Source organism: Dama dama, chromosome 4 (genome assembly GCF_033118175.1).
Source record: "Dama dama isolate Ldn47 chromosome 4, ASM3311817v1, whole genome shotgun sequence".
NCBI lineage: Eukaryota > Metazoa > Chordata > Mammalia > Artiodactyla > Cervidae > Dama > Dama dama.
Window position 1 is genome coordinate 57180561 of NC_083684.1, and position 13930 is coordinate 57194490.

Below are 13930 nucleotides of genomic sequence, written 5' to 3' on the forward strand. Positions count from 1 at the left end.
GGTCTTCCAAATGCAGTCCCTACTTTACGTTGAGAGCGCACCTCTGGTGAACAGCCACATTTAAAGGGCTGGATAGCTAGTGGCTACCCTCTTGGACAGAGCAGGTCTAGGCACATTAGCTAATTAGGATGTCTTCTTCCATTTTACAGATGAGGAAACCGAGACACAGAAAGATGAGGGACTCAGCCAAAGTCACCCAAGGGTGGAGGAGCAGGATTTTGGACCAGGCAGTGGAGCTCCCGCCATGTAGAACTGAGATGGGCAGGTCACTTATTAGGCTGGGTGGGTGACAGCCCACAGGAGCCCACTCCTCACTCACGAGAGGTCTCTGCAGAGAAACACTGATGGTTCTTCAGACTCCTGGAGGGGAAACCCACAGTAGGACCCAAGCTTGAGGGTGAACGTGGGAATGCAGAGACATGGGAAAGAACTGGGTTATCTTGCCCCTTACTTGCCAGAGATTGCCAAAAAATTAAGAAAATCCCCTTGTGCATCTGACTGCAGACTGATAGCTGCAAATGCTACTGACTTTTTTTTTTAAGTATAGTTGATTCACACACTATGTTATTTCCATGTATGCAGCAAAGTGATTCCATTATACACACACATATATATTCTTTTTTTCTATTCTTTTCCATTAAATTTTAGTACAAGATACTGAATATGGTTCCTCATGCTAGACAGTAAAATTCTTGTTATCTATTTTATGTATAGTAGGCTGCATCTGTTAATCGATATTCCCAATTTACCCTTCCCCCACCTTTGGTAACCATAAGTTTGCTTTCTATATCTGAATCTGTTTCTATTGCATAAATAAGTTCATTTGTGTTAGATTCCACATTTAAGTGAAATCATATAATATTTGCCTTTGTCTGATATGCTTCACTTATGATAATCTCTAGGTTCATCCATACTGCTGCAAATGGCATAGTTCATTCTTTTTTATGGCTGAGTAATATTCCAATGTATTCCACATCTTCTTTATCCATTCACCTGTTAATAGGCACTTAAGTTGCTTCCATGCCTTGGCATTACTGGAAATAATGATACTATAAACAGTGAGGTGCAGGTGTCTCTTTATCACCAGATAAAGCAGAAAGTTGCAGTGAGTTCTCTATGAAGCCCCCAGACTAGGGGGTGGAGGTAGGGGGGTGACAAGGCCTCTCACTAAGAGCCATTCTGTGCCAACTCCAGAAAAAGAACTCCGGTGTCCCTTGTCATGACCCTTCCTTTCCAAACGGGGAAACTGAGGCTCAGAAAAGACACAGAAAGGATGCATCAGGAAGGATGGGAAAATCTCCTCCCACGCTCATTCCAAAACTAGTTATTGCCTTGTGTGAATTTCCTGAGGTGTTTTAGGCATATACAAGTGTTCACACATGGATCGTTTTTTTAACACGATGTGTGAGTGCTCAGTCGTGTCCGAATCTTTGTGATCCCATGGACTGTAGCCCATCAAGCTCTGCTGCCCATGGGATTTTCCAGGCAAGAATACTGGAGTGGGTTGCCATTTCTTCTTCCAGGGGATCTTCCTGACCCAGGGATCGAACCAGAGTCTATTGCATTGGCAGGTGGATTCTTTACCACTGTGCCACCTGGGAAACCCATTTAACACCATGGTGGCACACAATTCTGCATCTTACTTTAATTTTTAACTTGAGATTATCTTCAAGGTCTCTCCAGACTAATACATAGGATGTGCCTTGTGTTTTTTTTCCCCCTTTAGCCATGGACTCTATTTTAATATTTGCATTATTATTCTATACACAGTTTTAATTTCTTACAAAAGTCTATATGTGCCTTATTTTTTTTTTAATGCCCTTAGAGCATCAAACAGTCTGAATGTACCATAATTAACTTAACCAGCCCCCTCTTAATAAACACTTAGGAGATTCCTAGTTTTTGCCACTACAAACATTACTGTAATTAATATCACTTGGGCAGACCTCGTGCTGGCCATATGATCTATGCCTGTAAGATAAATTCCTAGGAGGAGAACTGCCGAGTCAAAAGTGATGGGCATTCGTCATTTTGAAAAACATTCTCACATTGCCTTCCAAATTCCTCCCTCTGTCACTGGTTGACTGACCGTTTCTCAAAAGGGCTTTTTGCTCTCTCTATACATTGTTTGAATGTTTTTACAGCGAGAAGGTATTCGTGTATCATTTATGTAACTGACATTAAATGAACCCTTCATTAAAAACACAAACTTGAGAAGAAGAGAAACCAGCAAGACCAGTTCCGGCAGTCTCTCTCCCTCTATCCCCGTCACACCCACCTCACCCCAAAAAGCCCTGCCTGATGTTGAAATCCATTTCTCAAGCACAAACGGGGACCTCAAAGGTCCAACCTTGGGAAAAATACAGGGACGAGATGATGTCGGGGCTTCCCAGGTGGCTCAGGGGTAAAGACTCTGCCTGCCAGTGCAGGAGACATGGGTTTGATCCCTTGGTCAGGAACATTCCCTGGAGAAGGAAATGGCAACCCATACCAGTATTCTTGCCTGGAAAATCCCATGGACAGAGGAGCCTGGTGGGCTGCAGCCCAGGGGGTTTCAGAGTAGGACACGACTGAGCACGCGCGCAGCACACACACAGGCTGTGTCATTTCCCCCTGTTGTTTATGTAACTAGATTCTGCTGCTCTTCATCTTCTTCCTCTTTCTCCTCCTTTTCCTTTTTTCTCTGACTTCTGTTACAGTGAGCATCACACTAAGAAGATTTTTTTTTCCTAAAAAAGATTTTAAGTTATGTACGGTTCAGTAAAAGAACACTTCACTTATGTGCAACCTAGTATTAATAACAAGAAACAGAAAGGGAAAGGAAAGAATAGCTAGGAGCTTCTAAGTAGAAATTGGAAGAGCAGAACAATAATCTATTTTATAAGGAAAGGAAGTTTTTAAAAATACTTATTTAGCTGCTCCGGGTCTTCGTTGCGGCACACAGGATCTTTAGTTGGGGCATGCAAACTCTTAGTTGAGGCCTGTGGGAACTAGTTCTCTAACCAGGGATCGAACCCAGGCCCCCTGCATTGGGAGTGCGGAGTCCTAGCTACTGGACCACCAGGAAGTCCCTGTTCTGTTTTAAACCCATCGATCTCTTCCTTTCCTTTCCCTTCCTCAGCACAAGCAAGTAGTTGTCTGGAAGAGGGGTTGGAGTAGGCAGGAATAGGGTGTCGAGGCTCAAATGGAATAGGGAATCCGGCCCAGGGCCCGGAGGAGCAGGCAGTGGCAGTCATGGGAGACTGGTTACTCTCAGGAGGATCCAGCAAATAGGGAAATATATCAAGAGCACCAGGAGCCAGATTTTTCACTGCCAGAAAAGCGAGCTACAATGGTGTAAAGGGGGAGACCCAGGATGAGCCCCATAGGGCTGGGTTGGAACTGGAGATCGTGTAAACTCCTGACTTTCAATATAGAAAGACAGACGTAGAAACAAATACAGGTGGACAATTACTCAGCCATAAAAAAAATGAAGTAATGCCATTTTCAGCAACATGGATGGCCCTAGAGATTATCATACTGAGTAAAGCAAGGCAGACAGAGAAAGACAAATATTATATGTTATCATTTATATGTGAAACCTTAAAAAATGATACAGATGAACTTATTTGCCAAACAGAAATAGACTCAGAGACATAGACAACAAACATGTGGTTATCAAAGGGGAAAGTGGGGGAGGGGAGGGGGTAAATTAGAGTTTGAGATTAAAATATACACACTATTATATTTGGAGTAGATAACCCATAAGGACCTACTGTAAATCACAGGGAACTATATTCAATATCTTGTAATAACCTATAGTAGAAAAGAATATATAAAAGTATATATATGTTTATATATATAAACACATGTATGTATATATGAATCACTTTGCTGTACACTATTGTAAATTAATTGTATTTCAATAAAAATTTTCAAAAAGAAAAGCCTAGGCTTCTCATCAAAGATTGAATAAAGAAACCCATATCTGTATGTTTTAAGCTAACATTTTTTTAAAGAAATATAGATGTAAATCTCTGGTTCCTCTGCCTTTTCTAAACCCAGCATGTATGCCTGGAAGTTCTTGGTTCATGTACTGCTGAAGCCTAGCTTGAAGGATTTTGAGCATAACCTCGCTACCATGTGAAATAAGCACAATTGTACAGTCGTTTGAACATAATTTGGCATTGACCTTCTTTGGGACGAGAACGAAAACTGACCTTTTCCAGTCCTGTGGCCACTGCTGAGTTTTCCAAATTTGCTAACATATTGAGTGCAGCACTTTAACAGCATTATCTTTTAGGATTTTAAATGGCTCAGCTGGAATTCTATCATCTCCACTAGCTTTGTTTGCAGTAATGCTTCCTAAGACTCACTTGACTTCACACTCCAGGATGTCTGGCTCTAGGTGAGTGACCATACCATTGTGGTTATCTAGGCCATCAATACTTTTTTGTATAGTTCTTTGTGTTGTTTTCACCTCTGCTTAATCTCATCTACTTTTATTAGGTCCTTACCATTTTTTTTTTCCTTTATCATGCCCATTCTTGCATGAAATGTTCCCTTGATATCTCCAATTTTCTTGAGATGTCTAGTCTTTCCCATTCTGTTGTTTTCCTCTATCTCTTTAAATGGTTCATGTAAGAATGCCGCCGTAACCTATATCTACACACACACACACACACATTCCCTACCTCTGCTCACTGAGGGCCTGGATGCAGTAAGAGCCAATAGCAATGACCACATGTAACTTCAAACTCTTGGTTTCTAAATGTCACTCTCTGGTGAAATAGATCAGGGCTTCTCGGAATAAAGACCATGTCTAGAACTGGGACAGAGCAAACATGAGGCGAGCCTATATTGGCGTGCTATGTGTGTGTACGCTTAGTCGCTCAGTCGTGTCCGACTCTTGCTACCCCATAGACTGTAACCTTCCAGGCTCCTGTGTCCGTGGGATTTTCCAGGCAAGAATACTGGAGTGGATTGCCATTTCCTGCTGTGCCAGGAAGCAAAAGAACGTGTAAAGAATGATGGGATACACAAAATAGATAACTAACAAGGACCTACTGTTTAGCACAGGGAACTCTATTCAGCACTCTGATGGTCTATACGGGAAAAGATTCTAAAAAAGAGTGTGTGTGCGTGTGTACATAGGCATGTGTGAAATGAAGTGAAACTCACTCAGGCGTGTCCGACTCTTTGCGACCCCGTGGACTATACAGTCCATGGAATTCTCCAGGCCAGAATACCGGAGTGGATAGCCTTTTCCTTCTCCAGGGGATCTATAGGCATACATTTATTAATATATGTACATATATACATGTAAATGTGTATATATACATATGTGTATGTGCGTGCTCTGTCGCTTCAGTCATGTCTGACTCTTTGGGACCCCATGGACTGTAATCCTCTGTCCATGGGATTCTCCAGGCAAGAATACTGAAGTGGGTTGCCATGCCCTCCTCCAGGGGATCTTCCCAAGCCAGGGATTGAACCCACATCTCTTGCATCTCCTGCACTGCAGATGGATTCTTTACCACTGAGCCACCAGGGAAGCCCAATATATATGTGTGTATATATATATATTAGCAAATGTAGACACTCATGTGTGTATATATATATATATATATATTAGTAAATGGATGCACTCATATGTGTGTATAACTGATTCATTTTGCTTTACACCTGAAATTAACACAGCAGTGTAAACCAACTCTACTCCAGTAAAAAAAAAACAAACATTTTTTTTTAAATCACTTAGCTTCTAAAATGAAAAAAAGAAGAAAACAGGATGACGGGAACAGGCCAAAATGACCTGGGACCAGCTGGAAAGGGCTTTCACAGGTCAAATTGGAAACAACTGGAACATCAAAATAAACAGTGATTGTAATAGATTACAGTCCTTTGACACTATGAGTTTATCCTGATATGGCTAAATAAATGAATACATAGAGAGTTTTGACAAGGAACAGGGTATTTACATGACCCCGAAAGACCTTCCTGGAAAACACGTTAATCACGAAGAGGAAAAGAGTAACTTTACAGTGGAGAAGGCTGAAAGGCTCCACCTTGGCATCAACATCCTGATGGATGTAAGATCCTAACATCACTTCTGTGACCCTCCTGCCAGAAATGCGTGACTAGAATCTGATCAGGAGAAGATATCAGATGAACACAAATTTGTGGACATCCTAGCCAAAACTGGCCTTGTAATGTTCACAAGCGTCACGGAGGTCAAGGAAAGAATGAAAAAATTTTCCAGACTAAAGGAAGTAAAAGAGACATGATAACAAAATGCACTGCAGGAGTCTATAGTGGGACCTCTGCTGCAAACACCATTACTGGGACAACGGGGGACACTTGAATGGGACATGAAAATTAGTGCTCAGTCTGTCAGTCGTGTCTGACTCTTTGTGACCCCATGGACTGTAGCCCACCAGACTCCTCTGTCCATGGGATTTTCCAGGCAAGAATACTGGAGTGGGGTGCCATCTCCTTCTCCAGGGGATCTTCCTGACTCAGGGATAGAACCTTGAGTCTCTTACGTCTCCTGCATCGGAAGGCAGGTTCTTTACTACTGAGCCACTTGGGATGTCCCAGCATGAAGATTAGATGGTAGTAATTCATCACTGCTAATACGTTTTTATTTCTGAGGTTATACTTCGGTTATGTAAGAGATGATCCTGTCTGTCGGAAACACATTAAATATCTGTAAGTGTCGGAGCATAAGTTTGGCAACTCATTCTTATACGGTTTAGGAAAAATAAAAATAAAAGTTGCAACTTTTCAGCAACTGTGAGATCTTTCCAGTTTAAAAATATCAAAGCAGTGCTTTTGAAATTTGTTTGAACACATTGGGGTAAGAAATGTATTTGACACCAAAAACAGTACAAAACATATTTGTGAAACTGAAATAAATGCATCATGAAACAAAGCATAGTCTTGCTTAAAAAGATCATAACACATAAATCAAATACACCTCAATAAATTTTTAAAAGTATAATAGTGAATGGATTATCATATTAAGTGAAGTAAGCCAGACAAAGACAAATATTATATGATATCACTTTTATGTGGAGTCTAAAAACTAATACGGATAAATTTATAAAACAGAAACAGACACACAGACACAGGAAACAAGCTTATGGTTACCAAAGAGGATGGGGGGAGGGATAAATTGGGAATTTGGGATTAACAGATACACACTATTATATATAAAATATAAACAACAAGGACCTACTGTATAGCATAGAGAACTATATTCACTATCTTGTAATAACCTATAATGGAAAATAATCTGAAAACAAGAAGTACACCTGAAATGTTGTATATCAACTTCAGTTTTTTAAAAAAGGTAATATCAAATATGGTTTTATAAATGGTTAACATAACACAGGAAAAAGAAATTCTAAGACACACAGAAAAGAAACAGACTCCAAAAGCACTGGTGGAGACTTACTAAATTGATTTCCTGACCTACAAATTTTGTCCACAAGCATATTATTAGTATAAGAGCAAATACATATATAGGTTGTATCATGCCCTGGGCACTGTTCTAAGTACTTAACAAATACTGCTTAATCCTCACAACAATCTTAGGAGGAAGGTAACATTCACTCCCATCTTAAAGGTAATGATACTGAAGCTAAAAAAGTTTAAGTAATGTGCCCAAGGTCACGCAGCCAAGAAAAGGTGGGGCTGGCTTAGAATTTTAGGCTGCCTTCACAAAAGGCCTTGCAAAAGGAATATGATTATCCCTCATTTGACAGATTGGGTAACCAAGGCTCAGAGAAACTAAATGGCCAGTCCGTGGCCAGGCTGATTCTGAAAGCAGAGACTAGTTCTCAAGAACAGACTTGCATAATCAGGGAGAAATGATGTCAGTGCTTAGATCCCAAACCAGGAACCACTGTTTGCTCATCCAACCCGGTTACAAGAACAAGCCTCCTACTTTCACCAGCACTCAGGCTGTCGAACGAAAGCTTCGCTGTCCAGCATGGTAGTCACAAGCCACAGTGGCTGGTTAAATTTAATTCAAATTAAACAAAAAACTTTGATGTCTCTCGTTCACCACCTTTAAACATGCAGCTCATCATTACCACAAGGCACAACATACGCTACAGACCATTTCCATGGTCACTGGAGGTTCTGTTGGACAGGGTGGAATCTAGAGATTGCCTTGCAAGGGCTTGACAATTGTTTTTTCAAAAGCAGGGACTGGGATATTCTGGATTTTCTTTAATTATATGCTAGAGCACATCCTATCAGATTTTTTCCTAACAACCACATTTAAGTGTGTTCTTATTGAAGTCACGGTCTTCCCTGGGGGCTCAAATAGTTAAAAAGTCTGCCTATAATGCAAGAGACTCAGGTTGGATCCCTGGGTCAGGAAGATCCCTTGGAGAAGGAAATGGCAACCCACTCCAGTATTCTTACCTGGGAAATCCCAGGGACAGAGAAGTCTGGCAGGCTACAGTCCATGGGGTCACAAAGACATGACTGAGCATCTTTCACTTTTTTTCATTCATTGAAGTCACACTGTAAGATTTTTCATATAAACTAACAAGGTAGTAAGTAAATAAAGCCCACAAACTCCAACTTGGGTTTCAATCCATGGCTGTGATTCCTGATGGCACTTGTAAACTCCCACTTTATAAATTTCTTTTTTGTTTTTGTTTTTTCTGGCATGTGGAACTTCCCCAATCAGGGATCGAACCTCTATCCCTTGCAGTGGAAACTCCGAGTCTTAACCACCACCAAGGAAGTCCCACCTTGTAAATTTCTAATCCAGTGACTTGAAACCCCAGATCTTGCTTCTGAATGTGGCATTCTGGGCCACATGATGTTTGTATTGCCTTGAAGAATTACAAGTGCAGAACACAGAAAGCAAAGCGTCTGCAAATGACAGTAGCTACCAGTCATTAAATGTTCTACCCACCTAGGGCTGTTACAGACCTAATCTTCACTATTTTCATGCTAACCCTAAGAGGGCTTCCCTGATAGCTCAATTGGTAAAGAATCTGGCTGCAATGCAGAAGACCCTGGTTTGATTCCTGGGTCGGAAAGATCCACTGGAGAAGGGATAGGCTACCCGCTCCAGTACTCTGGCCTGGAGAATTCCATGGACTGTAAAGAGTCAGACAGGACTGAGCGACTTTCACTTTAACCCCTAGGAAGCACATGTGATGATCTTCATTTTACAAAATGAGACACAGTGACTCACAGAGGTAAAGTCACCTGCCCAAATCCACATAGGTAATAAACATAGAATACAAACTAAATCTTTCCACCTCAAACTCCACATTCATCTTCTTCCTTTACCCGACCTAAAGAAGGGCTTCCCAGGTGGTGCTAGTGGAAAAGAACTGGCCTGCCAATGCAGGACATCCGAGTTTGATCCCTGGGTCAGGAAGATCCCCTGGAAGGGGCATGGCAACCCACTCCAGTATTCTTGCCTGGAGAATTCCATGAACAGAGGACCCTAAAGTCGCACAGAGATGGACACAAATGAAGCGACTTAGCACGCACACAACCTAAAGCAAACCAAGGAGAGGCATGATTCTAGCACAAAAATAATTCTGATTCAGCCCACTGGAAATTCATCATGATATGGATCAAAGCAATTAGAATTACAATAGACTAACAACTGAGTTTATGCTGATGATAGACATGTCAGAAGGAGGGTGGAGGGTAGGAAAAAATAACAGGCATATGGGGGCAGATGAAAAAAGCCTTCAAAAAAAAATAATAAAGATTAAAGCTAAGAGTGAGGAGAGGAAATGTCCAACTGACTAAATTTTTCCCCAGTCTGTTGCTAACACACCCTCTAACCGGGCCCCAGCACTCATCAACATCACCTCTGCCGTGGGGACTGAAATTATACACCTTTTCCATCTTACCCACTAGGGTCCAGTGCTGTGACAGAAGAAATTTTCACATGTTGAGATTCAGGGAACTCATTCTGGCTTATATATGAGCTAACAAACTTTCTGTCTTTTTGGCCTCGCTGCTCAACTTGTGGGATCTTAGTTCCCCCACCAGGTATCGAACCCAGACCTTCAGCAATGAAAGCACAGAGTCCTAACCACTGGACCACCAGGGAATTCCCAAGCTAACTTAAATTTTATGCTAGTTAGAACAGCAAGTTTTGTGGCGTATCAGAAGAAGTTCATCTGCTTTAACCATGAAAGAAAATGCATTTAAAAATTCAAATGGCGTAACTGTGGTTCAGTCATTAAAAATGGAGCTGAGTGGCCACTGCGGATGTGGTTTCACATTCCTGCATCACTTGAGAACTTGCATTTTTTGAACTGTACCGGATTTGAGGATACCTCCAGCCATTTTCAAAACAATATCCACTAGCAGCTGCCAGCTGCAACCTTATGGTCTCAAGAACTCCCGTTGTAGCTAAGCAACCCACTTTGGATCCCAACCAATCCGTGCTTAAACAGCACCCTTACTTCTCGCCAGCTCCAGTCCTGACTCTTGACAAACAATTTATGTAATTTTGTGGTTTTTTGCTTTTACAAGCCTCCCTCATTTTGTAGTCTAGCGGAACACAATTCAAGTGCTTCTGGAATCTGTGTCTCCTGGGTTATTGCTCTGCTTGGCTCAAACAAAAACTCAAATTTTCTATTCCTATTACAGTTTGTTTATTGCTTATGTCCACTGACAGCTGTAATAATGGGAAGTTTTATGTCTGTTCATACAAGGGCCACAGGGGGTTACCTGAGCACTCAAAGAGCACTGAGAAATTTAACTTAAATTTTTTACTTAATTTTAATGATTTAAAGTTAAATGTAGGGACAGGACTTCCCTGGTGGTCCATGGTGAAGAATCTGCCTGCCAATTTGTGGGTCACAGGTTCGATCCCTGGTCCAGGAAGATCCCACATGCCTCACCGCAACTAAGCCCTAGTGCCACAACGACTGAGCCCGTGCTCTGCAACAAGAGAAGCCGCCACAATCAGAAGCTGGAGCGCAGGGGCCAGAGATTAGCTCCCACTCAACCGCAACTAGAGAAAGCCTACTGGCCGCAGTGAAGACCTAGCACAGTCAAAATAACAAATAAAGTTTTAAAAGAACAGGAAGTGGAATCTAAAAATAAGTTAGATATATGTAGCCACATGTGGCTAGTGGCTACCGTATTGAACAGCATAGCACTAAATGGTATGATGCAGAAGTTAGGGCAGGGCTTTCCCATCTGCGTCCCCCAAAACCTAACGTGTGAACTAGTTGTTTTAAGGGGCACCGTCTGAGGTCAGACTCCCTGGGGCCAAAAGTCTGTTCTGGGAAACTTTGAGGAAGCACTTAATTTTGTTTGTACCTCAGTGTTTGCATCTGTAACATATATATATATAACAGAGTATTACTCAGCCATAAAAAGAATGAAATAATGCCATTTGCAGCAACATGGATGGGCCTAGAAATTATTGTATTAAAGTGAAGTAAGTCAGAGAAAGACAAATATCATATGACATCATATTCTGGCTATTGTAAACAGCCCCAATGAATATTGGGGTGCATGTATATTTTTGAATTATGATTTTTTTTCAGATATATGCCCAGGAGTGAGATTGCTGGGTTATATGATAGTTCTATTTTTAGTTCTTTAAGGAACCTCCATACTGTTCTCCACAGTGGCTGTACCAATTTAGAGTCCCACCAACAGTGTAGGAGGGTTAAATCCACTAGTTTAAACCTGTATGTTTTTTCCAACACTACAAGCAAGTAACTCAATTCTGACATTATCTACTGAGAGATAGCATCGGATTCCATAGGTTAAAAGCTCAGTCCAGCCCTCCCGCCACCAACTACAGATGTCAGTCACAAGTCCAGGTTGTCACCTGTGCTTCTGACTGATGGGCTATAGTTCAGAGGTTCCCACAACCCTCTCCTTGGTGTTGGTTAATGAGCAACTCAAAGAACTCAAGAGAGGGATTTCCCTGGTAATCCAGTGGTTAAGACTCCTCTCTCCCAATGCAGGGAGCCTGAGTTTGATCCCTGGTCAGGGAACAAAGATCCTGCATGCTGTGCTGCCAAAATAGAAGAAGGGGGGAAAAAAAGATAATGTCTTGAACTGAATAAAATGAAAATACAACATAATCAACTTTTAAAAAATGTTAATAAAGAACTCAGACATTTTACTTACTAGATTACTGGTTTATTACAAAAAGATGGAACTCAGAAAGAGTCAGAAGGAGGAGATGCACAAGGCAAGGTACCACGAGGGGGCGGGGGAGTTCCAGACACACCATCCTCCTAGCACCTCCACAATTCATTGACCCGGAAGCTCTCTGAACCCCATCTTTTTTGGGGTTTTGGTGAAGGCTTTTGGGGTTTTGGGTGGAGGCTTCATTACACAGACGTGACTGAATAAATCATTGGCCATTGGTGATTGATTTCAACCTCCAGCCCCTCTCTCTTCCTGGGAGATGGGGGTTGGGAGGGCCTGAAAATGCCAACCTCTCTAATTACATGGTTGATTCCCCAGTAATCAAATCAAATCAAATCAATCAAACCAGCCCCCATCCTTAGGTGCTTTCCAAAAGTCACCTGGTAAGCATAAACTCAGGTGTGGTTAAAAGGGGTTTATTATAAGTATCAAGACTCTTTTACCACTCTTATCACTTAGGAATTTCCAAGCGTTTTAGGAGCTCTGCGTCAGAAACCAGGATGAAGACAAATATAGGTTTCTTATTATAAATCACAAGATCACAGTATCTATGGTTGAATCTTGCTTGAATTGTCATTATAAAGGTTGTCAAATGGTGACCTTTATAATGATAATTCTTCCTTCTACATCATTCTTTAATTTGTAACTCTAAGAATGTGCTTTTGCTCCTTTTTATTTATTTTAAATCAGTCTGTAGTCATGAATTCTTGTTCATTCAGTGGATTATAATCCTTTTTTTGTTGCTGTTGTTTAGTGGCTAAGTTGCGTCCGACTCTTTTGCGACCCCATGGACTGTAGCCCGCCAGGCTCCTCTGTCCATGGGATTTCCCAGGCAAGAATACTGGAGTGGGTTGCCATTTCCTTCCCAACCCAGGGATCGAACTCAAGGCTCCTGCATTGGCAGGTGGATTCTTTACCACCACGCCACCAGGGAAGCCCGATAATCCTTTACTATCTTTATTTAATCTGATGTTCAGTTTGTTCCAGATTTGGTCATAAGAAGCCTCTTTAAGATGTCTTCCTGTGTCCTTCTGACATCCCCATCATTCTTTGAGTATTTCCTTACTTCTAGATTGCTTTTCTTTTAAAGATGGAGAAACTGAGGCACAGGGAAGTTGAATAACTTGCCCAAGTGGTCCTGATATTAGCTGGCAGAACCAAGATTTGAACGCAAGCAGTGTGATTCCAGAATCCAAGCTCTTAACCACTCAACCATATTCCACCTCACAGGGGCAGGAATCGTGACTTTTTCTTGGTAGCTAGTTCCCTGGCCAGGGATTGAACCCTGGATGCCAGCAGTGAGAATGTGGTGCCCTCACCACTGGACAGCCAGGGAATCCCCCTTAATATATATATAAAGTGGGCTTCCCAGGTGGCTCTGTGGTAAAGAATCCGCCTGCCAATGCAGGAGATGGGGGTTTGATCCCTGGGTCAGGAAGACCCCCTGAAGGAAGAAATGACAAACTGCTCCAGTATTCTTGCTAGAGAAAAAAGTCCCATGGACAGAGAAGCTTGGTGGGCTACAGTCCATGGGGTCGCAAAGAGTCAGACACGACTGAGCAACCGAGCACATACACGCACATGTATGTTAAGTACACATGCTTGGATTTATTCTGGCATTCTTTTTTTTTTAACTGAAGCATAGTTGATCTACAATGTTGTGATAGTTTCAAGTGTGCAGCGATGTGATTCAGATACACATACATCTACATCTATATTCTTTTTCAGATAAACCATGACTTCTTGTTCAAAGCTATATCCCCACCACTCAGCATGA